This window comes from Ictidomys tridecemlineatus, chromosome 7 (genome assembly GCF_052094955.1).
Source record: "Ictidomys tridecemlineatus isolate mIctTri1 chromosome 7, mIctTri1.hap1, whole genome shotgun sequence".
Taxonomy (NCBI): Eukaryota; Metazoa; Chordata; class Mammalia; order Rodentia; family Sciuridae; genus Ictidomys; species Ictidomys tridecemlineatus.
Genome location: NC_135483.1, coordinates 49,045,013 through 49,070,892, shown reverse-complemented (window position 1 = coordinate 49,070,892; position 25,880 = coordinate 49,045,013). Strand labels below are relative to the sequence as shown.

The 25,880-nt window shown below is 31.6% G+C and overlaps 1 long non-coding RNA gene and 1 pseudogene across 1 annotated transcript in view; both read left to right on the top strand.

The window, feature by feature from the left end:
* The window catches only part of LOC144365293 (uncharacterized), a 132,053-nt gene that overhangs the window by 20,633 nt on the left and 85,540 nt on the right, over window positions 1-25,880 (top strand). The window contains exons 2-3 of the long non-coding RNA XR_013423601.1: window positions 10,527-11,020; window positions 11,100-11,213. This is a non-coding gene — a long non-coding RNA (uncharacterized LOC144365293). The remainder of the gene's footprint in view (window positions 1-10,526; window positions 11,021-11,099; window positions 11,214-25,880) is intronic.
* LOC101955424 (protein NipSnap homolog 2 pseudogene) lies at window positions 21,018-21,913 on the top strand (annotated as a pseudogene).

Sequence of the window (25,880 nt, the reverse complement as noted above, 5' to 3'; positions counted from 1 at the left end):
AAAATTATTCTAAGCGCTTCACATCTCAATGAAAATTAACACCAAACACCTGACTGCCTGCAAACCTTTTCACAATATGAATCACTATTGTTTCTCTTTGTCTTACACAAATGCCCTAAGAAAATTTTGAAATTAAGAAGACAAAAATGACACAAAATGTGCCAGCAGTACAATAAAAGGAACTTCAATACATGACTTTTGAGAACAGATGATAGATAATTCAGAAAGAATACCTCTAAGAGCAGAAATTAACAACCCTATAGACCAAATAGCCCTAAGAGACATGTACATATTATAATATAGAGCATAATGCATATTTCTTTCAAGTTTATATGGAAACTTTCCAGGATAGATCATACATTAGTCCACAAGACAAATCTTAACATATTTAAGAAGAGTGAAATTTTATTGAGCATCTATTCCTACAATGGTATAAAAACTAAAAATCGATAATAGAAAGAATTTTTTAAAATTCACAAATATATGAAAATAGACACACACACACACACACACACACACACACACACACACCTTCCTAAATAATAAATTAATAAGAGTAGAAATCAAAAGTAAAATTCTAAAACTTTTTGAGACAAATAAAAATAGAAAAACAACATATCAAAACTTACAGGATGAAGCCAAAGAAGTGTTTAAAGCAATAAATGCCTATATTAAGAAAAAAAAGAATCATATTTTTTTCTTTTTTTTATTGATTGTTCAAAACATTACAGAGCTCATGATATATCATCTTTCATACATTTGACTCAATTGGGTTTTGAACTCCCATTTTTACCCCAAATACAGATTGCAGAATCACATCTGTTACATACTCACATTTTTACATAATGGCATATTAGTGACTGTTGTATTCTGCTACCTTTCCTATCCCCTATTATCCCCCCTCCCCTCCCCTCCCATCTTCCCTCTCTGTCTCTTCTGCTGTTGCTCAATTCTCTCCCTTTTCCCCTTCCCCCTTGCCCATCATAACCTCTTATAATTTTGTGTATCATTGAAGGTCTCCTACCATTTCCATAAGCTTTCCCTTCTCTCTCCCTTTTCATATTTTTAAATAAACCTAGTTTTCACTCCAAAGAGATAGAAAATGAAGAGCAAACTAAGCATAAAATTAGGGAAAATAAGGAAATAATGAAGATTACAGTAAAAGCAAATGAAACGGAGACTAGAAAAACAAAGATCAGCCAGGTGTGGTGACACACACCTGTAATCACAGCAGCTTGGGAGGCAGAGGCAAGAGGATTAGAAGTTCAAAGCCAGCCTCAACAATTGAGCAAAGCCTTAAGCAATTTAGCGAGATCCTGTCTCAAAATAAAAAATAAGATAAAAAAGGGTTTAGATGTGGCTCAGTGGTTAAGCACCCCTGGGTTCAATTCCAGGTACAAAAAAAATAAATAAATAAAAGAGATCAAGAAAGCTGAGAGTCTGTATTTTGCAATGATAAACAAATTTGAGATACACCAAGAAAACAAGGGATAAAATACAAACACACAAAGTTGGAGATGAGAAAGGATACCTTATAATTGATATTTAGAGAAATGCAAAGGTTCATTAAAGATTTTATATATATAATTACTATACATTTTATATATTAATTATATATTCATTAAAGATTTTATATATATATATCTTTATATATACACACACATATATGTCATGATTACATGTATACATATATGTACATACATATATGTGAGAGTAAAATATATATGTATATAAATATGTGTGTGTGTGTGTGTGTGTGTGTGTGTGTGTGTATGTATAAATAAGAAGTTAGGTAACAGAATAAATGGAAAAATTCCTAAAAACCTATAACAACCTACAAATTTAGAATCATGAAGAAACAGAAAATCTAAGAAACAGTCTAGGACAACTTCATTGTTGCAATATATAAATATTACGTAATATGTCTTAAATTCATATATTTATTTTCATTTGTCAATTAAAAATATACCTAAGTTGAGCATGGTAGTGTACACTTATATCCCCAGCATTTTGGGAAACTGAGGCAGGAAGATTGCAATTTTGAGACCAGACTCAGCAACACAGTGAGACCCTTAGAGACTTTGCAAGATCCTGTCTCAAAAGTTAAATTAAAAAAAATACACACACACACACACACACACACACACACACACACACATAGGTCTATATAGAGAGAAGGAGGGAGAGACACCAACATCAGGCAACCTTCCATAGTTAGCATTGGGCCATTCATATTGTTACACATTGATGCTGTGAAACTAGTACCATCTTGTCCCCAGTGGGAGAAAACCATCTGGAAGGTCTGCATTTGACTTATAATTGAACTTTTCTTTTGGCTGATTTTGATATAATAAACCATAACTTGGAGAAAATATGACAATTAATACCAATCTTTCTTATACTTTCACAAAAAAAATGAAGAGAAGGAAATACTTCCAAACTCTTCTTATGAGAACAGCATTTCCTTGATACCAAATCCAGACAAAGACAATACAAGAAAAGAAAATTTCATGTTGAACATGGTGAAAACATCTTTAATAACTGTTGAAATGCCCACAGTACCCAAAGCATCCTACAGATTCAATTATACCTCTGTCAAAGTTCCAGTGGCATTTTTATGGAAATAGAGAAAACAATCCTAAATTTTTTATGGAATTACAAAAGAACCTGAAAAGTGAAAGCAATTCTAGCAAGGGAACCAATTTGGAGATTTCACACATCTTAATTTCAAAATATATTGCACAGCTACAGTAATCAAAATAATATGGTCCTGGCATAAAAACAGAAACATAGACCATTGGCGCAGAATAGAAAGCTCAGCAATAAATCTGCATAAATATATGGTCAACTGATTTTCAAAAAAAGTATCAAGAATATCCAATGTATAAAGTATGGTTTCTTCAATAAATCGAGTTAGGGAAACTGCATTGCCACATGCAGAAGAATGGAAATTGTGTCTTATCCCATAGCATGTACAAAATTCAACTCCTAATACATTATATACCTAAATGTATGACTTGTAACTGTAAAGCTACTAGAGGAAACAGAGAGAAAACCTTCATCATAGTGATTTTCTGAATGTCATCTGAAACTTGCAAGGAACAAAAGTAAAAAATAGGAAATTGGGATTTCATTAAACTAAAAATATCTACCCAACAAAGGAAACTATCAACAGAATATAGAGACAACTTCGGGAAAAGGAGAAAATATTTGCATACAATATATCACATAAAGGGTTATTGTCAAAAATATATATGGAACCCAAACAATTGAAAAGCAAAACTAAATTTAAAAAATAACCAAATTTAAAATTAAAAGGACATGGACAGATATTTCTTTAAAGAGGACACACAAATGGCTACTAGGTATAAGAGCACAATAGCACTAGTCATCAGGGAAATTCAAATAAAAACCACAAGGAGTTATCACTTCATATAATGTTTGGATGGTTACTATCATAAAGATAAATGATACTTTAGATAAGAATGTGGAGAAAAGTGGAAGTTTACACATTACCAGCAGAAAAGTTAATTGGTAGAGTCATTATGAAAAATAGTATGGAATTTTCTTTAAAAAATTCTACCCATGTAATCCAGAAAATCAATTTTTGGCTATTTTCAGAGGGAATGAAAACATTATATGTATTAAATGTCTGCATTTCCATGTGTATGTCAGCATTACTCTCAAAACTCAACCTCCATTCAATGATAAAAGGACAAAGACAATATGGTATACACCTATGCTAATTGAAATATAGTTGGCACAGAAAGAAAAATACTGCCTAAACACACATACATACTATTTTATGCATCAATGTATATAATGTTAGAAGGGTTTATAGATTTTCTAGTTTAGAAGAGATATCTCATGAGAGACTACAATACATGGTAGTGACAGAAACAAGATCATAATCCACATTTATGAATTTTTATTTGAGTTTCTTTCCATGGTATTAATTTTGGTATCAAGAGAACTCCTTTAAAAGTTTTAGAAAGCACTAAGAGGATTTAAATATCTTAAATAATTAATATGGCAGTATATTCCATTTCATTTTGATATCTTGAGTTCATTAAAGTGGATATAATAATTAGAAAATGTGGCATAGGAGCTAAAGAAGGTGATAAAAGGTAAAGGAGAACAAGAGGATAAGAAAACGAATTTCTGTTTCTATATCAAGACTGTAACATCATTGTCTGTTGTTTATATAATTTTATTTTGGAAATTGTTTTTATGGTTCGACTATGTAATAATTGAGACAAATTTGAAGTTGCTAGATTTTTAAACACTGACAAAAATTGGTAAGCATAATAAAAGTATAGAACTTTAAGAGATACAGTAATCATTCTAAAAGATACAGGCAAAAATAGAAGTAGATTATTATTTAGTTAATATAATCATAAATTTCTTTTAAAGTGTCATTCAGATAGATTTTTACTGTTGATTTTTGGTGTACATATTACCTAGGATTGACACATTAACAAACTGACAATTCTTGATATACAAGAAATGATGACAATTCTACTTCAGATAAGAAATAAAAGAAGTAGATCTAGTGCCTCAGCTGTTAAAAACATCCCAAGCAATGTTGCAATAATTATTCTGTATCTTAATTTTTAGGTCAAATTTACATAAATGATTTGCTTCTCTAATAGAAAGTATTTAATGTTTCTCCCTTCTAGAATATAGAGAGCTCATTTATAAAGATTATTAGGTTTTAAAATATTGTGGTTAAATTCAAGAACAACCTAAAACTTTCCAGATTCACAGTATTTCTATTTTGGAGATAATGATGCAACATTGTTATTGATTTAAAATTTCTGTTGTCAGAAACTCTTGCTGCCTCATTTCTTCATGCATCATTAAAATGATATAATTTTGTGTGCAAAAAGTTCCAATAAAATTATGTAATATAATTTCTGGGCCAGAGTTTCATATGGTTTATTTTTATTACAATTACAAGAGAATATTTAAGATTGGAATAAATGTCATAGAGTTAGAATCTATCATTTTATTTCCTAGTGTTAAATAGTATCTGGTTTCCAGTGATTAAAAAGCTAGTTATTATTGTCATTATAGATAGCATGGCTAACATTTTCAATATAAAAGTCATTAAGATATAATATTCTTTTCGTTTATTAAAATTCCAAGTTAATATCAAATGTGGTTCAATATTTTTATTAGGACAGCCAGAATAAAGTCAATTATCTGACGTTGGACCCCCCAAAATTGTAACACTTGCAAATTTTGCTTACTTTAAATGTACTTAAATTAATGAAATGTTATTTAAAATTTTTAAATCCTTTTAAATTTAAATTTTACTTCCTTTTAGCACCTTTCATAAACATTAAACTAATTTATGTTAATTAATAGTAACTGATTCCATATATTTGAAATCTATTTTTTAAAAAATAAGATATTTAAAATTATAAAGCTTGATAATATGTTTTTCACTTGAAGATTACATTTATAACATGGTACCAGTGTACTGATTTGCACTCTCATTGACCAAAAGGCCTAAGTGTGGATGTGTGATCATGTGTGTTTTGGTTCTTTATAAAAGAAATATAAAATCATATGGATGTACTGACATGCAGATTAATTATAGTGTTTGTTACCTTCCGAAACAAAGAGAAACCAAGCCAAGGTAACGGCTGCCTGTTTGTTTGAAACTAAACTTAACAGACTGGGGTAGTCACGTTTTAATTAATGGCTGTGCCCTGCATTTACTAGGACTGGGAATTTATACGTAATACATTCATCATGCTTTCATGGAAAATGATAAGGGAGTATAGGATCATGACACTTTCAATTTCACCAATCTTTAAATCTCTTCAATATGTACTCATCTGTAAAACATGCTGCCTGATAAAACTCTATCACTGGCTAACCCATAATGGCCTTCCTTCCATGCTCAGATTTCTCCTATTTTTAATGACCAAAGAAAAATAAATCCCAGTTTCTCACTACCTTAATCTTACCATGGTGCTCCTACTCTAGGAAATCATAAATAAGCAAAGCATAAAATATCCTCTTGGCTTGCGGAGCTTATATTTTAATAAGAGGATAATTTGAAATATCATTGTTGGTTTAAGAAAGTGAATAATATTGGATATCTGAATAATATATATCTATGAAATATACCTATTTAGAGTTATTTGCATTCAAAAAATTTGAGAAAGATATATGACATCTCTGACATTACATATAAAAGGGATCAAATAACAGAGTAACATCATAATAACAAAACTTTCTGTTATTTCTTATTATTTTCAACCAAACTTCTTAGTAAAAGTTTTATGAAAGCAAAAATAGCTGACAACAAATTATTCTTGCTTGAGGTAATGACATTTATGGATACGTAAAATAATTTGAAAAATATACATGTTTATGTAAATAACATGCAATTTCATGGTTTTATACTTTAATAATTATAAAAATTCTAATATAATGTGGTATGCTAATTATAGATTTAATGATACATAATTCCAGAAGGCTGTTTTAAAATTTTTACACACTATGCAGGGAATAAAACATATTTATCAATTTAAATTTACATATAGAAATATAATATAGATATGGATGATATCTATACTTGTATAGGAAATAAGGATAGGCAATTGTTACTGAAGATTATGATAAAAAAATTGAAAACACTTTATAAAATCTTATTGTGTTAGAAAACATTTATTTGTAGAAAATGCAAAGGGTTTAAAATTTGAATCTAAAAAATTAATGTAAAAAAAATTCAATTGCATAAAAATATTACTAAATAGAAGATTTTTTGATTTGGCATTCTGAATTTAATTTGTATTTTCTAAAACTATTATATAGTTATATATGTGTGTGTGTACATATGAATATCTGTATATTCACATATACATATATTATGAAGTTTAATAATAATCTACGGGGATCTGTAGGACAGTATTCCTCGACTATTCATTTTTAATTCCTATCACTATACTAATTATACTAGTTACTTATAACCAATATAATACCACTAAATTTATTGCCTTAAATTTACAAGAGTTATTATCTCACAGTTGCTTTGGACCAGAAATATACATGTACATTGTGTGTGTGTGTGTGTGTGTGTGTGTGTGTGTACCCAAGGGTTCAGACACTGAGCTACATCCCAGATCTTTTTATTTTTTACTTTGATACAGAGTCTCACTAAGTTGTATAGGCTGGCCTCAAACTTTTGGTTCTCTTGTCTTAACCTCTCAAGAAGCTTGGATTACAGGTGTGCATCATTATAACTGGCTAGGAATCTGAGCACAACTTAACCAATCTTCTAACTTTGGGTCTCTCCCAGGCTCCAGTCAACCCAAATCCTGACTTGGAAGGATCTAATTCCTTGCTGAATCTTGTGTTGGTAGGCTGGATTCCATTTCTTATAGTTGTTAGACTGAGGTCCCAGTTGTTCACAAACTTTGTGCTGCAAGATTTGCCTTCTATTCCTAGACCTCAGAGCATCTCCCACCAGGGGAAGCTTGCTTCATCTAATTGAGAAAGTGAGAAAATATCAGTAACAATAACAGAGAACTGGCTAACATGACAGAATTCAGTCTTTAATAACTCAATCACAGAAATGATATCTCATTAATTTTTGTTGTATTCTACTGGTTAGAAGCAATTCACTAGGTACTACTCACATTTCAGAGGACGAGGCATGAATACTGGAAGTTGGGGTCATTTGAATCTATGTATGAATCTGCCTATCCAACTAAGTAAATGCATCTTCAATTAGTTGGTGTTTTTATGAAGCGAATTCAATAAACATTCACTGGGCACCCACCATGCCTCAATAGTTAAATATAGCTTTACTCATATACCAGATGTAATCTTTCCATTTATTAAGTGTAAAAAAATGCTACAGTGCATCATTTTGATGCTAGACATTTAATCATTAACCTAATAGGAAAGATGGGGCAATGCAATTTGTTTAAAGACATCAAATTATAGAACTCAAATTGCTCATGTAAAAGGGGTTGGAGAATTTTCACAGTGCCAATTCTGTGAAGAAATGTTCAAAACCCAAACAGACAACCATAGCAGTACCAAGCATTTAGAAGGGCCTCTTTGGGGGAGGAATCTACCACCATTAGTTACATAGTCAATTATATTTCCATGTCCTATACTGTGTATTTTAATTGTTCTAAAAACTGTATTCCAGGCACACTTGAGGCTCCTCAAATTTTTTCATGCATCTGCTGGGCTAACATTTTAATAATATCATGAAGACATACACTGCCTTTTCATTTTCAATGTACTCTCATAGATAGGAGAATTTTTCTGAGGATATACTACATGTGATCCTGTGAAGGACAGAGTGAAAAAGTAGATAAGAAAATACAGTTTACTTGCCTCAAAACAAAAATTACAGAGAATAGACATACAAAGTATTTTGGAAAAATCTTCCACAAAAGCATTAAATATGTTAATGTATCACTTAATGTCAATTAATGATAGCTTTTTAGTATGGTAACTGTCGATGTATATAACCAACATAAACTAAAGTTCTTCGAGGTTCTTAATAATTTAAATTGTGTACAGAAATACTGAAAATCTTGATAACTACCAAATTTAGTGATCGCTAAAGCACCAGCAGAGTTTTGAACATTTTAGATGGAAGCATGTTTGAACTAAAGTGAATTTGTATCATTAGACCTATTTTCTCACAATATAGTTTACTTTAGTTAAGTTCAAAATTAAGATTTCACCTCACTAAACAATAGAATTGTTAGAAGTTGGCAATTCTCTTTTAAAAAAGAAAATCATTTTGAGTATGAGCAGAAATTGGCTTTTAAAATATCTTCCCTCTTAAATGGAGTAAGATTATAAAGGCAAGATCACAATTATATCTGCAGTCACTGTGAGGGCAAAATGCATAGACTTTTAATAGGTTTTAGATGTATATTTTCAATAAGGCTCATACTTGATCATGAAAAATGTGTTAAGACTTTAAGTGGAAGAGGCTACAACTTTACTGTTTATTCATCTAGAATACGCTATTTCTTCACCGTACCAAAAAAAAAAGACATCTTACAGTATCTCTAGTTATACATTTTGGGGGAAATTCTTTTCCTTTAATAATTAGCTTTCATGATATGATATGATAAAACATTATCACCAATTGGTGTTTTAAGAGTAGAGAAGTCATTTTACCTGGGCTGAACAGTGGTGCTTCATTGATGAACTATAGCAGAAAAGCCCAAATGGCAGATAAAAAGCCGAGGTTTCATTTCATTTTATTAAGTTAAAAGCCATGGAACTTAACAGGGGAAAAGGGCCAATGACAGATTACTCATTACAGCTTAAGTAAATTAAACTGTAACTTTATATTTCTCTAACCACAAATTCATTCAAGATTGTTCTCACTTTCTGTATTCCAAGACCAGCATATATAATTTCGTTATGCTTCATAAGTATGGGAATAATTTTTTTGGAAAAATCTGGTTTTATTGTAGATGAACCTATAAAATAATAATATCCACTCTCCGCAAACACGTAGTTCATAAAGCAAAAAAAAATATATAGATGGTAAAAGTCATAGAATCTGGCCTTACATTCTGATTAAAATGTAGAAATTTTCAAGAGAGCATCATTCCCATAATAACAATGAGTACAAGCCATCTAATAACATCAAAAAGTTAGTGGTCTGGTGATGAAATAAAACATAAGTGAATTAAATTCAAGGCAATACAAAGCTCACAGCTATTAACAGTTGTGAGCATGGCAGAAGGAAGAGATGACACTACAGAGATCAGAATAAGGAGTAACCAGTGTAATAGTCCACAAACTTTTAAAGGTTGTGTGAGATCTGACTTGACTGAGTTTAACATCAAGGTACACGAATCACTTGTCACTTCTGTCCCAAGGGTTCATTACCAAGTTTAGACCCTGATTACAAAAATAGACAAGAAGTCCCAGGAACATGGGTCTTCATTAACTGAATGTCAGCATCTAGAAGCTTTGGGCAGTGTAGGAATATCAAAAAAATATTGAAGTACCTCTGGCTGTACCCTGCATGAGTAAAACAGTGTCACTGAACGCTGGATTTAGGTGAGAAGAGCTAAGGTTTATGAGGTCCCTTTTTGAATGGACAGCAAGAGCTCACCAAAGAAAGGACATAATACAGGAAAACTGAAAGAAATGTCTCAAAATGCAAGTTCTAGTCCCAAGTGCCTGGAAAGAGTGAGTGAGTGGGAAAGGAATATATTGCTGAAAGCGCTCAGGGAAACACAGGAACTTTGCTGAGCTCACAGCTAGAGCCAAGAAAGGCCGCTTAAAGACCAGCATAGGATCAGAGCTTCAGATGAGCAGGTAGTGATTAGGGTCTGAGGCATCTCCTTGCTATGGTCTGAGCTTAATCAATATAGCTTTATAGACCATAAATTATAGGTTATAGGCTATGAAATATTAATTAGGATATTAGGATTATGTGATAAGTGTTATAAAATAAATAATGTTAAGCTGTTTCTAAGATGTTAAAAATCATTTTTCTGTACTTCATATGCCCACAGATGTGCTGGAACCCAGGATATGGTTGTCTGTTTTGCTCTGCTAACTGCTTTCTCAGCCCTTGTATCCTGCTTGCTTGCCTGCACCTATATTTTCGAGGATGTGGATTTTTTCCCCTTCTAAACTCCATACAAGTTGGACCCAGCACTGTTCCTGGTAGACACACTTCAGGTCCCTCGGGGAGCAGTCGTCAGCTGGCTAAATAACTCTCTAATTTGGACTGAGCTCACAGAAATGTGAGCAATGTGAACAATCAGCGCAGAACACCCTGAGGATACCAGCTTTCTTTGGAGAGGAGTTTAGGGCTGATTCATGGACTACAGTTAAAAAAAAAAAGATGACTGAGATCAAATATGACCTTCTCCTGACTGGAATATCACAAGTTTCATTGTTCATCTGAAAGAACCCTAGAAGATGGCAGAATAGAAGAAGGAGGCATTTCCCACTTGCTCTACTGTTTGGAATTTGAACAACAGCAATATGATTTCACAATGAGGTGAGTGTCGAAAAAACCCATTATATATTCTGTATAAAAAACCCATTATATATTCTGTATATTATTATTTGTCTTTCAGAGATTTGGAGAAGCCCAGAGATACTGGTATAGTAAACTGAAGATATAAGGAAATTTACCTGAGCCCAGCAGAGGTGCTGTGCCACTACAAAGCCAGGGGAAACACAGAATAAAGGTAGGTACATGGAAAGACATATGGCACAAAATATTCTCTGTGTTTCTCTGCCTTTTAGTAATAAACAGGGGGGAGATCTGGTGCAAAGATTTTATGCTAACTCTCGTTACTACCGGAATGCAAGAGTACTTAAGAAACACTCTTGCTCTGTCTTAGACAGTGCTTACTATGTGACATAAAGCACTCCTGGCAAGCACAATACTAATAGATAGGTTATCCAGACATAAACTAAATAAAGATGCTTCAGAACTAAAAATATTATTAATCAAATGGACCTAAGAGACATTTATATAATATTCCATCCATCAGCAACTGAATTTACTTTCTTCTCAACTGTATATGGAACCCTCTCTAAAACAGACCATATTTTAAAATGCAAAGCAAGTCTTAGGAATCACAAAAATAGACGAAATTCCTTGCATCCTATCAGATCATGATGGAAATAAATTAAAAATCAATCCTAAAACACAAAAAAGAAACAAATAATTTTAATACCTGAAGACTAAAGAATGCATCTTTGAATGAGAACTAAATAATAGAAGAAATCAGGGAAGAAATAAAAAATTCCTAGAAACAAATATGAACAGAGAAATAACATATCAGAACCTCTAGGACAGTATGAAGGCAGTTCTAAGAGGAAAGATAACAGCATTGAATGCCTACATTAACAAAATAGAAAGGTCTCAAGTAAATAATCAAAGTTATACTTCAAGCCCCTAGCAAAGGAAAAACCAATTCCAAAAATAATGAAATTGAGAACAAGAATAAAAATATGTAAAGGAACAATACAATAAAGAGTTGGTCCTTCTTAAAGATAAACAAGATCAATAGATCCTTAGCTAAACTAACCAAGAGAGAAGATCTAAAATCTAAATCTAACAAAATTCTAGATCAAAAAGGAGATGAGAAAGGGTGAAACAGTGGAATGAGGTTGACCAAATTGTGCTCTGTACATGTATGGATGTACCACAGTGAATTCCACTTTTATGTACTCCTACAAAGCACCAATTTTTAAAAACAATGAATAGATGTGGGGAAGTGTCGGAAATTAGAGGATGAGGAATGGGAGTGGGGAGAAGGGGAGGGTGGAAGGAGGTACTGAAATGAAATAAATTATATTTTGTGCATGTGTACATAGGTCAAAATGAGCCCTCATTATGTATGGCTATAAAGCACTAATAACAAAACAATTTCTTTTCAAAAAATAAAAGAATAAGGATAATTGAGAGAAATGTTTCTAAGCATTCAAGATCTTTGACGGGTGAAATCATTGCCTAGCAAATTCTGTGAAAGAAAAACAAGATTAACAGACTTCCTGAGTTATATAAAGCAGGAAATGGAGATACAGGTCCATGAAAACACCTGAGCATTCACAAAATATGCCGGCTGAATTGTAAACAAAAGAGAGATCTCTGGAGTATCCTTATTATTCAGATTCCAAATATTTCCTAAAAGAAAATTATGATTCTACTTGAAATGATTCAGGGGTAGTGATTAACTGAATCCACATAAAGACCAATAACACAGAATTGACTAAGTATAGGTGAAAATGACTTATTCTTCTTCCACCTTGGAATCAAGAAAAAAAAAAAAAGATGGTGAACTTGAAAACAAGACTTTAGAAAATAATCAAATAGAAGCCTAAAAAGAAAAAAAAAGAATAAAGGAGACATAAGGGATAATATCAGATATTTACTATAGATTATATATGTAATGAGAGTCATAGAAAAGAAACAGTGATAATGAGTCTGATAGAAAACGACCAAAAATTTTCAGAGAATTAAACACCCAAATGATTTAAAAAAAAAACAAAAAACAGGATTCCTCAAGCTCATGAAGAAAACACACACACACACACACACACACACAATATATATATATGAACATAATTGGAATATATTGAATTCTTTATATGATCAAGAATAAAATCTGCTTTTAGTCTCATTTCATATACTGAGTATACCAATAGAAGTTCTATCCTATGCAATGAAGAAAACTTTATGAAAAGATGAGGAAAAAGACATAGAAATTCTTCTTTTACATATAAAACAATTGCATACATATGTATATATTTGTATACATGCATATATGTACATGTGCATGCCTGTGATATGTTTCTGTCTTGAAAATCTCATATATCTTTAAGAAATTGTAAAATTAATAAATGAATTCAGCAAGGTTTCAAAGTAAAAGATCAATATTTTGAAAATTTATTGTATTACTATATACTAAGGAAAAGTAAAGGGAAAAAATGTGCAATTTTCTAAAATATTCTTATCAAAATATGAATCAACATCAAAATTTTAGGTTCAAGCCCATCAGAAGAAATGTAAGATTATCAAACAGAAATAAAATAGAATGAGATATTTTAAGCTATATTAATAAATAGGGAATTATGCTGGTTTCAATGATTGCAGATATAAATATTGTAAAGAGATAGTTTCTCAAAATTATTTTTGATTCAACACAATTCTATAAAAATTTTACTTGTTTTTTTTTTTACATATGTTGAAAAGCTTACTCTAAATTCTTACAGAAATGTAGAGAATTTACAAGCACCAAAACAGATTTTAGAAGTTGCTTTATTTTATATATCACTCTAAAGATAGAGCAATTGATACAGTGCCTTATTTGCACGCATGGACCGATTTATCAATTCAATAGAATAAAATGTCAGAAATATTTGTGTATTACACATATGCTAACAAAATCTGACAGGGAGTAAACAAATTCAACAAAGAGTGTTGGAACAACTGGATAGTCACATGGGAAATAGCCTTCATCTCCAGCTTCATACATAAAAATTCAGACTTTATTCAAGATGGAATATGAACCTGGGCCAAATTAGAAATATAAACCTCCTAAAGAAAATATGGAAGTTATGGTTTTTATTTTTGTGCCTCGACTTGACTGGAATAAGGGATACTCACTTCAAACATCTGGTAAGAAATTATTTCTGAATGTGTCTGAGAGAGGATTTCCAGAAAAGATTAGCATTTGAATCAGTGGACAACATAAAGAAGATTGTCCTTCATCAATGTGGGTAGATGTCATTGAAACCACTGGGGGCCTGGATAGAATAAGAAGGTGAAAGAAGGAAAATTTGTTTTCTCTCTAGGAGCCGGAACATCTTCTGCACTCAGACAAGGAATCTGCCCTCATTCTTCCGTCTTAAGTCACATCATTGACTACTCTGGTTCTGAAACTTAGACTTGGAATAAATTATACCACTGGTTTTCCTGGTTATTCAGCTTGTAGAGGTATTTTGTGAGATTGCTCAGCTTCCATGGTGATTTGAACCAATATTATTAATAAATCTCACCTATTGAACATATCCTATTTGTTCTATTTCTCTGGAGCACCCTTACTAATACAGGACCACAGGTTTTGATCTTGTACACAAAGATTTTTTTAATTACAAAAAAAAACTTAATGAAAGAGAAAAAATAAGACAATTTTCTTCAGGCAGATAATATTTCCTGATTTTGAGAAGATAAAACTAATAAAACAGATAAAACTTATCATAAGAGAAGACATCCATATATATGTATATATATTTTCAAAGAATTCATATCTATAACACATTAAGATTTGTACTAGATTTGTGCTAATGATACACACACAAGCTATATGTTTTATATATGTGTGTATATATATACAAATATATATGTATGTGTGTTTATATATGTATATATATATTTTGACAAAAGAATAACCAATGTACAATGATAACCAATGCACAAATAAAAATGTTAGTTATGATTATATGATTAAAATTCAAATTATATAGTAATATCCATTTATAATACTAAGATGGGAAAAAGAAAACACTGGCAGTGGTGAATATTGCCAACCTTCTAGAGGAACTAAAACTTACACATTTCTGATGGAATATTAAACTGATCTAAACACTTTAGACAGTTGATGACAGCTTCTTGTATATTTAAAAATACAGCTACCATAATATCTAAACAATTCACTCTTTTATATTTATATTGAAACACAAGTTTGTGCTCACAAAAAGTTTTGCATAAGAAGATTCCAAGCAAATTTATTTACAGTGAACAAAAATTGGAAACAACTAGATATCAATTAATAGGAGAATGAACAAATTTGATGTATTCATATATCCATATAATAGTATATAATACTAAAAGACACAAACTGTAAATAATAACAAAGAAAAGGAATCATAAAAATATGCCAAACCAGATAATTAAACAAAAAAAGAGCACTATCACATAATACTGTTCACGTTAGCTCAAAAATAAGAATAAAATACAAAGGGGAGACATCCTAGTAGGAAGGCAACACTCTGTCTCAATTTTGAAAATATTATACAACACAATTGTCAAAATTCATTGATCTGTTCACTTCAGATTTGTGCATTTTTATTTATACCTCAATAAAATTTAAATCATTAATGTGACACTTTTATCTGTGAGTTTAAATTGTTGAAGAATTTATATGAAAATGATTAACTACTGAAAGTAACCCCAATGGTAACTTTGGACCATAACAATGCCACTTGGGCATGATTAAAAATCATATTATAATCATTTGCACAATGGCCTTGATATTTTTTAATGATAATAATATAGCAATTATAATTCATTCAATGCATATTCTTTACTACATAACAGATTCTCTGCGCTTCATGTCATGGTTCTAGCAGTGTCTTTCTCTTTGTACTGCTAGAACAAACTCCTAGTGACTAGATAATTTACAAAGAACAGAAACTTATTTTTTACAGTTCTGAAGATTGAGAAGTACAAGATCAAAACATTGACAGGCTCAGTGTCTGTGTGCCTGCATCTCTGTCTCCAATATGACTCCCTGTTGTCATGTCCTCCATGAAAAACACTATGTCCTCAAGAGGCAAAAGAGAAAAGGGTGAAAAGAGGATAGCAAACTCCCTCTAGCCCTTCTATGATTTGCTAATCCCATTCAATGGGGCCTGCATGACTATCTCTTCTAAAGGCTCCTGCTTCTAATACTATCACACTGTGGTTTAAATTCCATCCTATGAATTTTGTGGGACGTATTCAGACTATAAAACACTTTATATAGTCACTTCATATAGGTCTGAGTGCATATATTTAAGAAAAATAAAATGCACAATCTAGGAAAACCAATTATTGATAAAATTTAGGCTATGTATATATTCATGCTTTAATATATATTTAAAACTATGATGAGTTAAAAATATACTTTCTGTGTTGGAATACTATTCTGCTTTAATTCTGTTTTCTATATTTACATGTAGCTATAAGAATTTCTCTTTAAAAATTATTCTCCTTTTAAATTACCTTCATAAGACATTTAAAGAATTAATCCAATAGGGAAAAATAATAGGAAATTTGAGAGAATAAACACAATAAACATTGATACGAACATTAATTTTATCCTAGTATAATTAAGCAATATAACATTAATAAAATATAAAGCTTTTAAAAATTAATAGTTATATTTGATGAAAATGCATTAAAATGTAGAACTAGGTTCATTTCAGTCTTAATCTGTATTAAACAATATCTTCTAATCACTCTTTGTAATAAGAGTTTTAACCTAATTTTACAGTCTTATTGATAAAACAATTAACTGATGCAAAGTGCCAGTCTAAAACATTTAATGTTTCAAAAATAGCAATGCATACAATATGTTTTATTATAAACCTACTGAGTTAAACTAGGAATAATAAAATATATTACATTTACCAAATTAATTACAATTTTTATCAGATTTTTGTCTAAGATTGTTTGATCAAATTATTGAGAAGAATAATTACACAAATATGAAATATTGACACTTTAGTTTCTTACAGTAATATCCAAATTCTATAGTGCATTCCAATCAAATGGCAAGGAAGAGAAGAGCTGGGAAAAAATAAGTATAATCATGAATAATATTTTGCTTTCAATATGAAATAATCATTTAATTATTTTTGAAGGCCTGTATTAGTTCCCTTCAGCTGCTGTAATGACTTCACATAAACATGATAGCTTCAAAAGTAGAAATTCTCTACTGGACCTAGAAGCCAGAAGTCCAAAATCAATGCTGTTGGGTTGTAGTGATAAGGTTGGCAGAATCATATCAATTTACAGGTACAATGGTAGAATCTCTTTTAGCTACCAAAAGCTGAAGTTATCCTCGTCAGCTTCTCTTATGAAGACAATTTTGATAGCTTGAATAGATAATATATATTCTAAACAAAAAGTCTTAATTTTATCACATCTTCAAAATCTTTTACAAATATGATAAAATTTCCTTTTTTTTTTTTTTTTTTTTTGGTACCAGGGAATGAACTTAGGGACACTCAACTACTAAGTCACATCCCCAGTCTTATTTTGTATTTTAGTTAGAGAGAGAGTCTCAAAATTGATAAAATTTCAGGGTTTGGATTATACAATCTTCCTGGTGAGACCATTTAAAAGTCTACCACAATGAGTATTCCCTGTTGAACTTCAATTCATTCTCTATTTATTTCTGTTATGTCACTCATGTTCTCTAAAATCTGCCCTAAAATATTTTAAAGAACTACTTAATGGTAAATTTCAGGACTGCAAGTCTCTCTCAAATTTTGAGGGTTTCCAATTTATTTGAAGTAAAAAGCTTACCTTTTAAACATAATATATTTAATAAAAAAGACATGTTCCGTAATGAATGTTTTTTAAAACGTTGATATAATATTGATCTCTCCAAATACTATTATTGTCTCCCCTCATGTTCTAAATAATGTAATAAAGATAAATATTAAAAATGCAAGGCTCGTCTTGGATAGACACATTTACACTAAGAAAGAGCAGATGATATACTAAATGCAATGCAGTTTTAATCATGAATTGGTAAAATCATAGATTTTTATAGTTTCCTTATTTGGGGGAAATTCTAAAGTTGTATGTGTTCTTTGCTGGTTATTCTTAAGCATATATACTGAACACATTTGCTTAGTCACTGATTGCAGGGTAAGACTGTCTTTTAAGGGGGATATAAAAATTTCACATTTCTTCACAATTTTCATCAGTTCTTGCAAACTTTACATCCAGAATTTTTGCCAGAGCAAAAGTTATACTCATAGATGATGATAGAATTATTTTGTTTATTTTATAAGAGTTGATTATTTCCACTATTATTTTGTGTTCATAGAAGCCCTGATAGAGCTCACTATTAGGATTTAGTCTAAGATTAACTAAATTCAGAGGATAAAAACTAATTCTCATTGGACTGTCCTTCCAAATATTGTGAATATTTAAAATTGAAATGATATATTTACTGTTTTAATTATTTTAGAGAAACCCTTGAACATTAATATAATTTCAAACAGTGGTTTAACAGTAATCTTATAGTGATACAGTTATAAATTATATGTATGATATCAAGATGTGATTTTAATATTTAACATTATAATTAATTGTTCATAGTTCTTTGCCTGCAATAGAATAAATTTAGTCACACAAAGAAAACTATACATTTAAAAACTGTGCAAATGGATTTCATTTAATTATTTTTAAAACAGTTCAAATCCACAGCTCAATTAAAAGGTGATGCATGGCACATAATCTGTTCTCTTTTTATGGTTTATATATTACAGATAAAATTACCTCAGGAGATTTTTTTTTTATTCTACCAATGGTTTAACAATCTGTTCTTCTAAATGTAAAATGATTGAAGTCACAATTCCCTTTTGTCACAGCAGGTTTCTGGCTTCCATGTTTTTCTTCTTGTATAATTACATACTTTAAAAAGATATGTTAATCAGTAATCATATTCTGGTGTCTCAAGGGAATGAGCAGAAATCTGTGGCAGATAATGTGTTAACCATATTCAAGTCAGTATTCAGAGTTATCAGCTAAGTTTACTTATTTGGTACAAAAGACAGTGAAGAAAATATTTCTTTTGCTCATTTGCAATCATCTCTTCCTGTGTAATCATTCATAGAATTATACATTATTTTGTCTAAGTGGAATTCAGAAATCATGTAATATTATCAATTCATTTTAAAAATAAGGAGAAGAAGGGACAGAGAAAGAGGAATCTCATTGATTTATCTTGCTTCAAGTTCTAAATTTATCTTCTACTGAATAAGCTACCTTACTGGTTTCCTGTTATTATAACAAGTAAATAAAATTTTAGCAGTTTAAAACCCCAGTACGCTTAATCTCCTAAAGTCCTAGAAGCCTTGAGTCCAAATTCAAAGTATTCCCTCTGAAGCCTCAGGAGAGAATTTTTTTTCCTTTTTCCAGAAACTAGAGGCTATTTCATTCCACACATCATTCCAACCTCAGGTTCTGACAACATATCTTCTTTTTCATACTCTGATCCTCTTTCCCTCTTGTTATAAGGAAGCTTATGTTTATATTGGACAAACCAAACTAAGTCTGGATCATTTGCCCATCTTAAAATAGTTAATCATATATAAAAACTTCTTTACCATGTAAATTAATGAACTCAGATTCCATGGATTAAGATTTAGTTATCTTTCAGGGGCCTTTGTTCAGTTTACTAGTTTTATTTTATATTATTTGTACAGTATTTAAAAATATTGAATTTATAGGGTTGTTTTGAAATTGCAAAAGACTTCTTTCTTTTTAAGTATAGCTTTTGACTTTTTCTCATCTACACCACTGTATCAATCTGTCGTTCCCATCTGTAGTGTCATTCCTCTCAAATCTAGACTTGACTTTATAGCTATCGTTTTCAAATACTTTCCTATTTTTCATTAATTCCTTATTTCATCCTTAAAAAACACAAATTCCTCAGAACTGCTTACATTCCTCTTCCCAACTGTAGTGGATTTCAGCTGTCCAGATTAAATTTTATCAGATACCCCATGATCTATACAATAGATAATTGGACTTAAGGGCAACAGAGGTTTTTAACATCCAGATCTTAGCATTAATTATTTACTTTGCTGGACATTCCCAATACTGAACTCTTTCCAGTTTAGAAAAATTCTATTCATCCTCTAAGACTCATATTCAATGCCTCCTTTGTACTTCCCCTTAGAGTGCATTTCCAGCACACATGGTTTCCGTCTCAACTATTGCATGTGTGCTGTGGGGAGTTCTTCAAGGGTAATGCATGTGTTACATTTACCTTTCCATATTCCTGGTATGTAAAAGCTTAACCAAGTCATGAATTTCTTTATTCTCTGAATTCATCCCATACCTTTGTCACTACGGCCTAATTTTGTCTTGATTTATAAATTTCCTTGCTTGTTACCAATATTACATGACTTACTAATATGTTTTCTTCCAGCAAACTTTATTCATCTTCCTTAACACTGGATAAATAGTAAGGACAAGATAAGTACTTAGAAAGTTCTTTGAGTTTGTTAAACTGAAATTGATTAATGTGGAGTTTCTTGAATTTACATTGGGGGATTTTTTTTTTTAGGAGTTATGTTTAAAAGAAATGGCTATTTTATGTGTTCATTAACGATTAAAAGGAAGATTTCTCAAGTTCCAAGTTTTTGACGATAACATTAAATCCTACAAGGGATAAAAATTCCCCGTTTATAAACATAATTTATATATGTATAAACAGGGAATTATACAGCATTCAGAAACATTAGTGAAGATGGAATATTTATCTGAATATTTCACCTCGGGTCTAATTTTAAATTAATATTATAATAAAAATTCTAGAATACAGAATGTATCACTGCCATCTACAAAGAAATAAAGTGAACTTGCAAAAATATTGGGGTACTCTGCTTCATGGGCCATGGGTTTCATGGAATTTGGAGGTGATCAAAATCACAGAATGTTAGTAGCTCAATCATCCAAATGGATGGTGGGTACGATGACTGGGACAGCAGTACAGAAAACTGCTGAAATGAGAGTGACAAGACTTGGTTTGGATTCTTATTTATTAATGGAGATTGACATCTAATAATAGAGCTTGAGAAGAAAGCTGGTTAAAATCCTTATTTGTCTGGAATATTGATCCAAGGAAAAAAATGTTCACTCAAATCTCCTAGCCAAAAAGGAAATAAGCAGCCTATATAAATTACAGTTTCACAATGTTAAAATAGAGGGCCTAGAAGCATACAACAAAATTTGGGGACCCTAAAATGAGATTATGTTCAACCCATCCAGTTCTGGGTACAAGTACCACAGGTCTTTCAACCTCCATTCAGTCAAGAAGTGTTACCACAGATTCATGAGGATCCAGATCATCCTTATACTTTGATGGAAATTTGGAACATGTGGTAATAAACAAGATCCAGCTATCCACCTCTGGAGGCATGAAGGAAGGTATCCAGCACTCATACAGATTACAAATAAACTCATAGAAAATCAGGAATTTATGAATTTCCAACAGGCAAAAATCGACACACTTCTCTCTAGGAAAAATCATCAGCCATTGGAATTAAGTTTCTTAAAGGAGCATGTCCCACTGTCAGATCCTAACATACAAGAACTCTTTCCAACATCAACCAGGGACCATGACTGAATGGTGAAATCGCTGGGCTCCTAAAATTTGACAAGACAATTAAGGAAGCAGCTGGAGGATTCTTCTTTCAGATTGGGCAGCTATATATGATGCATCATCTTTGAAAAATAATATGGAATGCAGCATGGCACAAACATGACTCTGAATTGGTGAATTATGCAGTCCTATTTATTCAGAAAATGGAATCCATAAGCATGATCCCATAGAAGATTTAAGCCCTACAGTAAAGCTAGAGAACTTACATGTGCCATAATAAATTTATATGACAAGTATTTATAATAAATTAAATGTACATCTAGTGAGAAAAGCAATATTGAAGTATTAACTGTTTTACATAATTTATAATAAAACTCTTTTCTTTAAAATTCACATAATCACAAGAAAGTTTAGTAGATTTTAGCAGGGCTCCTTTATCCTCTTTGAAATACCCTATTTTTGTCAAATATACCATATAATATTTAGCTTCATCTCCTACCCTCCAGGAAAAGAGGGTTCAGATTAAAATTTAAATCATCTCTAAATAGGATTTGAAAAACAACAACACAGTCATTTCTTTCTATAATGCATATCTGTTTTATAACTACAGATTTTGTCAAATTTCTTGTATCAGGAAAATAAAATACAAATTTTCTCATGTTCTGAAAGAGTTTTTCTGAGTCGCAAACTAGTAACAAATTATTATTTTTTTTTTAAAGAGAGTGAGAGGAGGGGGGAGAGAGAGAGAGAGAGAAAGAGAGAGAGAGAGAGAGAGAGAGAGAGAGAGAGAGAGAGAATTTTTAATATTTATTTTTTAGTTCTCGGCGGACACAACATCTTTGTTGGTATGTGGTGCTGAGGATCGAACCCGGGCCGCACGCATGCCAGGCGAGCGCGCTACCGCTTGAGCCACATCCCCAGCCCCCAGTAACAAATTATTAGTGTATATGATTCCTGAAGATGTTTAAATTCACTCTCATTTTTTAATCAGCATAGTAAATAATATGTCAACACTAAGTTGGTAGCAGTCAGTAATTCAGTCTCATGTAGTGTACTGTAATGCCTCTATGTGAAAGGTAAAATGGCTTGAATATGTGAATCAGGTGATTTCAAAATGAACACTTTGCAATGCACTAATTTCTTTTTGTAATATTTCTGTATAAAACAAGTAACACATGGAAAAGAGGTTTTGTTTTGTAAGGAGTCACTTGTGACCTTAGCCATTGCCCGATTAATTTTAGTAAGCTCATAGCAGATACTTCCAAGATCACATAGGAAGCATGGAGCATGTTAAGATTTGAATTGGCATAAAGTTGCATAGTTTATCTAGTTTGTTTGATTTGGTTTTAAAAAATAGTTTGCCAATTTTGCATGTGAAAGTACTGTTGAACTGAAAAAAATCATGTCTGTCCCCCAAATTGAGGAATTTGTGTGAAATGGAGTGTGAATAATCTCATATAAAATGTCAAACTTTTACATGTGATTGTTTTTCCCAAGAATACATGAAAGCAAATAAAATCTTCTTAATTAAAAAAAAAGAATACTGGTAGTGTTGATTTGATAAGAGTTTTAGCTCAAGTGATCAACATCCCCCTATACCAAAACCAAAGGAGTAACCTCAGTTAAGGGTCAGTGAGCAATTTTGTAATATGCTTTTAAATCCAAACCAGTTGAAAAACAACAAAAAATAGCAATACATACCTAAAACCCTATTTTAATCATCATCTTATTGCTGTGACCAAAATTCCTGAAATAAACAACTTAGAAGAATTATTTTGGCTCTTGGTTTCAGTCCATGGTAAACTGACTCCTTTGCTATTATGGGTCCATGGTGAGGCAGAACATTAACATTATGCTATAAAGGCACAGTGGGATAAAACTATTTAGCACATGATAGCCAGGAAGGAGAGAAAGAGAGAGAGAGAGAGAGAGAAAGAGAGAGAGAGAGAGAGAGAAAGAGAGAGAGAGAGAGAGAGAGAGAAAAGAAAGGGGCCAGGGACAATGTATAGTTCTACAAGGGCATCCTCTCAAGGACCAGCTCTCTCCCACTAGGTTCCATCTCTATAGTTTCCACCATCCCCCAATAATCCAAATTCATTTTTGGATTATTCTACTGACAAGGTTAGTGCCCTCATGATCCAATCATTTCCAAAAGCCTACCTCTGAACATTGCTGTATTGAGTACCAAGACCTCAACACCACATCACATGAGCCTTAGGGCAGGAAACAATCCAGATCCAAATAATTACATACCTGAGACTCAAATGAACATGAACTACTTCCAATCCAGTCAGGACTGTTGTCAACTCCTCCTTTGCTTTTCCATTGCACTCTAACCCCAACCTCCACATGCTCCATACTTTGAGCACCAGTAAGCTCTATCTTTCTACAGCAATTTGGAGAATATATGCCTAGTATAAAATAACCTACTTAAGATAGCATTGGCAAAGAAAATTTTTGGAAACAGTGTGATAGAAGAATATATTAAAAGGAGCCCCAGGATCTAAAGAGGGTAAATATTAGGATCATTCTCATACTTCCCTATAAAGATCTTCAAACTGTATATTCTTTGTGTAAAAACTCAAACAATCCAATTAGGGAAAATCTAATCTTTTGAAGCTACTAGTTATTTGTTATACTTTTATGTTTCGACATATATGTCTAACACGAGAATACACATACACACACACACATACACCCCAACTTGGAATGTCCATATAACTGGGAAAATATCCCTGGGAGAAACTCCCAAGAAACTCCTTTTAGTAAGTTTGTCACCAATTGCATACTGAGGCACAGAGGAGAGGTTCTGCAACGTGGGAGAGTAGGAAGAACTATCTTTGTAATTTTGTGTGTGTGTGTGTGTGTGTGTGACCAATATAGATGGATTTTCTTTTTACTGGATAATATTTACCTGATAACACTTTTTTATTCCTTTGTGTCAAATTACTTTCAATTAATTTGCAGCCAAAAAGGACAGTATATGTCCCAGGTTTTTGAATTTTAATTTGTTTTCCTGAAAAGTTATTACTGGTTAGATAATTACATAATTAAATATGTATATATCTGTATATACATATATGTGTATATATATTTCTTTATTCCCAATAAATTTTTCACTAAACATCATAATTTCAGAAACAATTCTTTGATCTTTGCACTTAAAAATTTTACAACATTCTCTTCTGTTGGGATCAAACATTTATAGATTGGAGCTATTAAGCTCTGCTCTGATGGTGGTTAAGTTTTAGAGTTTTATTAATATATTAACTGTTTAATCTCTTTCACTTCATGTATTTCCCTATCACTATAATGAAAGCCCAATGTCTAATTAAGTGGACCATAGTCTAATGCTGGTCTCAAGATCTTCCCTCGGACTCAGAAAGATCTACTTCCTAAATTTTAGAATTTATGACATAGAGATAGTATTTTGGAGAATGACATCATTTTCCATGTAAAAATGTAAAGTATAGGTAATTATTTTAAATGAATTTTCTTTGCCAAATACATAAATAGCTCAAGGATAACATTTCTTAAGCTATATTCAGCTTTTGAATATTGGAAAATTCTGTAGTATTGTGGATTGCAACTTGAATTGCTTGTCAGAGCTCTTCAAAAAAAGTTTTTGTCTTTGCTCAGTTAATAGTTGGCTAAATATGAAACAGAAAATGCAATTATATTTAGCAAATTCAAAGGAGGGATTTCTAAATGTTTTCACTTTAGACTAAATTCAGTGTAAGAGTTTATAAATATATGGAATACTACAAACAATTAGCTTAGATAAAGTTAGAAAGTATAATACTTGTGCACTAAAGCTAATGCTATGAAGAAAGACCAACATGCCTAAAACCCTTATCAGATTATGTATTTAAATGAATGATAAATCTTGTTAAGAATTATTGTAATGTTTGTCTACACTGTGATCAGAGGGCTTTAATATTTCCCTCTGCTTGACTCTACCTCAGGCAGGTTTCTTACTAATACAGGCTTCTGACTTTCCTTTTCATAGAGAATTTAACTTAGAAAACCTATAATTACAATTTTTTTTCCTGCATCTTTTTGTTTTGTTTTGTTTCAGGGGAATACCAGGGATTAAATTCAGGGGCACTCAACCACTGAGCCACATCCGCAGCCCTTTTATGTATTTTATTTAGAGACTGGGTCTCACAGAATTGCTTAGACCCTTGCTGTTGCTGAGGCTGGTTTTAAATTTAGGATCCTCTTGCCTAGCCT